We start from the raw sequence: 5,771 nt of genomic DNA on the forward strand, positions 1-5,771 counted from the left end.
CGGGGCACAGGCTCCGGACGCGCAGGCTCAGCGGCCATGGCTCACGGGCCCAGCCGCTCCGCGGCATGTGGGATCCTCCCAGACCGGGGCGCGAACCCGATTCCCCTGCATCGGCAGGCGGACGCGCAACCACTGCGCCACCAGGGAAGCCCCATTTCTTTAGATTTTATTTTATTTTTTATTCTAGCTGAAATATATCATTCATGAGTCAAGGGTCAACCAAAGGCTTCTTTAGAGTTTATATATTGAACATGGGCTTCTGCTTTCAGGCTCTCCCACTTTACATTTACTTTCTAATGGCTGTATTTGTCTCAAAGTCTTTCTCCTTTTGTCATGATTTCAGACAGACTTTAGGTTTTTATCAAGGTTTCAATTACCCTACATGGAAGTGAGTTCAATCTACCATACTGGTAAAAGCTGTTAAAAAGGAAATCATGCTTTGACTCTCCTCTCAGAATCTTCCTATTTTGATTCACCCACCAATGCCTACAGGTCATATTATTTTCTCCAAAGATTATAGTTCTTATCTGTGGGAAGGTGAGAAATGGTGTGAGCTTATTTAGTTTTACTGAAAATAGAAATTTTGTAAATCAATTTTTAAAATTTGTGCTAGTGTAATTCATATGGGGAAATTATACTTTCCCTGGAACCACTGGAAATTCAAATGGAATAAATGAAACCTCAACTCATATCATACCATACCAAAAAAATAGCTTGAAATGGGTAATCGTACTGAACAGAAATGCTAAAAACTTAAAATTTATATAAGGAAACAAAGGAGAGAATCCTTAAGATATTAAGGTAGATAAAGTTCACATAGGTAGGATACAAGAAGCAATTCCATAAAATAAAATATTAATAAATGTGTGTGGTAGCTAGTCTCCAGGATGGTCCTGGTCATCCCCTAGTACTTCCTGGTATTCACAACTTTCTGTAATTCCTCTCACATTGTATAGGGTTGGAATGTGTGACCAACAGACTATGGCAGAAGTGATCATATGTCATTCTCTGAGATTAAGTTATGTCAAATACTGTGATTTCCATCTTGGTCTCTTGGGCTCTTGCTCTTGCTCTATCTCTATTTCTACTTCTTTCCCTCCTTTGGATGACACCTATTCAAGAAATTGAACTGCCTTGCCATAAGTAGCCCTATGGAGAAGCCTAGGTTGGAGGAACTGGAGACTGGGTGATAACCATGTGAATGAGAGTAAAAGCCGATTCTCCAGCTCCGGTCCAACCAGCAGTTTTATGGCAACCTCATGAGAGATCCTAAGCCAGAAACATCTATCTAGCTGCTCCTAGATTGCTGACCCTCACAACTATGTAAGATAATGTGTTGTTTATTTAAGCTGCTAAATTTGGAAGAAATCTGCTACACAGCAATAGGTAGCTACCAAATGGGGTTTTATAAACAATGAAAAAATATGTTCTTTTAAAGAAACTGCTAAGAAAATGAAAAGGTAAGATGCATGTTGTGAAAAATGATTCACAAAAATGTACATGACAAAAGTATAGCTAGAATATTAAAAAGCCACTTATGACAAAACCCCAATTTTTTAAATGGACCAAAAAAATTGAACACTTCACCAAAAAGATATTCAGATGGTCAGTAAGGACATGAAGAGATACTCACTATCATTAATCTTCAGAAAAAAAAAAAATCAAAATGAGATACCACTATACATCTACCCACTAGAATAGCTAAGTTTAAATGGCTGGCAATACAATCTGTTGGATAAGGCATGGAGCAACTAGAACTATTCTTTACTGCCAATGGGAATTAAGTGGACAAACACTTTAGAAAATTGTTTCTTAAAAAGTTAAATATACACTTATTATATGGCCCAGCAATTTCTCTACCAGGTATTTACCTGAAGTAATTGAGAACACTTGTCTAAAAAAGACCTATATGTGAATGTGTTCACTAACTCTCTTTATAAAAATGTCCACACACTGGAACACTACTCATTAATATAAGGAACATATAGCAGGATGAATTTTAAAAACATTATGTTGAACAAAAGAAATCAGATGCAAAAGACTAAAGACTGTGAGATTTCATTTATATGAAATTCTAGACTATGCAAAACAATTAAACAGTGACAGGAACCAGATCAGTTGTTGCCGAGGAGTGGGGTGTGAGGGAGGGGCATGGATTGACTGCAAAGGAACATGATGGGTTGTTTTGAGATAATAGGATCATTGAGGTGCTAGTTCCATGGCTACATGAATTTGTGAAAATTCTTCAAACTGTGCATTTTATATCTGTGTATTTTATTGTATATAAATTTATCTTAAGTTGTTTAAGAAGGCAGTAAATTTTTGTAGAGCACATGAAGCTATGCATAATTATTTTTATTTTTAAAATTGAGCTTAAATACCTGAGATAAAGACCAAATACATACCTAAGCACTTGTTCTAAGACTATATTCTGATTATTAAGTACAGGTCTAGGACCTTTTTACAGGTTTTAGATTTGATAACTACAAATATTTTTCCATGTTTAAATAAGTCATAAAGATAAATCAACCTTTATTTTTATAAACTACTTGTGTGTGTATGTGTGAGTGTGTTAAAATATATGTGTGTATGTATATGGGGGAAAGGAATAGAAGAGGTCATCAAAGGAGACTAATAACATAAGAAGGAAAAGAGAAATAAGTAGATTGTTCTATACTAAATTAGAACTAAATTTTATCCACCTTCCTTATTTCAATACAAAAATATTCAAAACCTGAATTTTTTAAATATTTAAAGAAATACATAAATTATTTCTACATAATGGTGTGAACCTAAACTACAAAGTTAAATAGCACAATAACTCTGCTAACTTAACTATTTATATACTTTGCATTTTATTATTATCTTGTCAACTTTTTCCAGCATTCACCTCTAAAGTTATTTATTTCATGTTTAGAGAAAGAACACCAAGCTTGGATACGGGAGAACAAGATCTCTGCCACTTGCTAGTTATAAAATTACTTTGGGCAAATAACTTAGAGTCTGTGAATCTTAGTTTAATCATCTGTGAAATGGGGATTCAATTAGGAAGGTGATTAAAGGATCACAAACATGACTTTACTTCTGAAGTTTCAGATTTTGTAGTTAAAGTTCAAAGGGCTTATTTTATATATACACATGCACATATATATATATAATACAGAGAGGGATCATTTATATTGAATTTGATTTTGATTTGCATTTTATATATCCATATGTGAAAGAATTGTTCTTGATTTTGACCATTAACATAGCTAATTCAATGAAGTGTTCATTCCACTAAACTCCGTTGCATGTTAAGAGTTCTGATGATCAATTTTCTCCCTCCATGAATCTTCCAGTATAAGTTATAAAATATGAAGGAAAAACTATATATATATATTTTTTTGTGGTATGCGGGCCTCCCCCTGCTGGGGCCTCTCCCGTTGCGGAGCACAGGCTCCGGACGCGCAGGCTCAGCGGCCATGGCTCACGGGCCCACCCGCTTCGCGGCATGTGGGATCCTCCCAGACCGGGGCGCGAACCCGGTTCCCCTGCATTGGCAGGTGGACGCGCAACCACTGCGCCACCAGGGAAGCCCGGAAAAAATATTTTTAAAACCCCTCAACAATTATACAAACAGGTTCTTTAAAAGATAATTTATTGAATCTTTGTTATCAGTATTGTCATTGTTGTTATAGATATACCCACTTCATATATCCCCTCAAATTTTATACAAAATGGCATTAAATAGAGATTTGAATAACAAGTCACTATTTAATTATTTGATTTCAGGCATAACAGATGTTTCCCCTATACACTTATAATGATGTATTCTTTAGCTTGCTATCCTCAAGTCACTGACAAATAAAGGTGCCAATTGGCAAAGGCAGCTTTCATAACATACAGCTGTTTATTTTTTCTTTATTTTAGTTTTAGGTGGAATTTTGTAAACTCATCACATTTTTTATGGATTATTTTTCTATTCAAAGAGCAAAAAAGCAAACATGAAATCGAAGCCTCCAAAACTCTCAAAACCACTGTTGCCATTCTAGAAAATTAGGAGAAGCTAAGCTACTTGGTGTTTATAAAAGCATCAGATAGCAGAGATTGAAAATCAGTATTTCACAATTTCCATTTAAAGTCAAAGTGAATGATTTTATGTCATATTAGTCAGCATTGTTGCAAGTCCTTTAAAATATATAGGGCCATAAAGGATGTCAAATGAGATACAGGGGAAAAACATAGTGTGAAAAAGAAAAAGATTCTTAAAAGACACAGACCTTACACATAGCATTGCATTAATACATACCCTACTTCTCTATTTCTAGGGTTTCTTTCTTCCTTTTTTTCTTCTTTTTTTTCTGTTGGCCATTATCTTGTGGCATTTCATGTAGTCACTGCTGTAAATTAAAACTCACATTTTTCAGCACCGATATGAAAGAGAGTGACTCATGATAAATAGCCTTTAATATGCCATGTTTCCCAGGTGATTTACTAATACAGTTCTTGCAAACGGCTGATAGGAATAGTCATGCATTTTAGATGTAGATCTTCCTTTAAAATTTTCATGTTACACAAATGTCATCTAAGAGAGGCCTGAGAAAGTAAAACAACAAAAAAAAATCCACAATATTAGCCAGCATTTTAAAATACATTATTACTTCATGTATAACAATTTTTTGTCTTAATAGTTATGACAATATGAGTTGAATTATAATATCAGCCCTCTTGAGTTTAAATTCCAGCTTCAACACCTTGACCTTGGGCAAGACACATAACCACTATAAGCCTTAGTTTTCCTATCTGTAGGATAAGAAAATCATAGGACATATCTCATGTATTTGCTAGGCAGTACGAAGTAAATGCTACCTACAGTGCCAGGTATAATACCTGGAATAAATTAAGGATTAAAAATGTTAACTTGCCTTAGTGTATTCTGGCTACTATAACAATACCACGGACTGGGTGAGGTATAAACAACAAACATTTATTTTTCATACTTCTGGAGGCTGGAAGTCCCAGATCAGGGTGCCAGCATGGTCCGGTAAGTGCCCTCTTCCCAGTCTCACTTCTGGAAGGGGCTAAGGACCTCTGTGGAATCTCTTTTTTAAGGCATCAATCCCATTGATTGACCTAATTGCCTCCCAAAGGCTCTACCTCCTAAAATGACCACATTGGGTGTTAGGCTTCCAAAATGTGCACTGGGGGTGGGAGGAGACACAAACACTCAGACCATAGCACTAACATTGCTGTTTTTAATCTTACTTTGTTATCATTGTAATGAGCAATATATTATTCATCAATTACATTGCTAATTACAGAGATCGGTTTACATCACCTTTATTAAGTGAACAATGGTAGTAGTATTTAACAAACATTGTATTTCCAACGTTCAAAATTCAATGTGAGTAGCAGAATCCAAAGATTAACCTGTACACATAATTACCAAATCTACCAGACATTTTATTATCCTGTGTTTATGTATTTGTTGAGGCAGATTTATAATTCACCCTAAAGTAATAGTTGTTCTGAAGTGATTCTCAAGATGGTCTGTCCAAGTAAATTGAAAATCCTTTAAAACTAGAAGATATATTAGAGATGCCATGATGAATTATACAACATAAACTTCAAAGGGAGGTAGAAGAGTTATCCTTACATCTGACTCTTTCATTTACTGAGATCACAAATGAAACCTATAGGGGAAAAATAAGCTTTGTGATATCTAAAGGCAGGGTTTTGGTGCACCACAGGACCCATTCCTTTGATAAAACAAGTAATTTCATAAATAT

This window comes from Physeter macrocephalus, chromosome 6 (genome assembly GCF_002837175.3).
Source record: "Physeter macrocephalus isolate SW-GA chromosome 6, ASM283717v5, whole genome shotgun sequence".
Lineage (NCBI taxonomy): Eukaryota > Metazoa > Chordata > Mammalia > Artiodactyla > Physeteridae > Physeter > Physeter macrocephalus.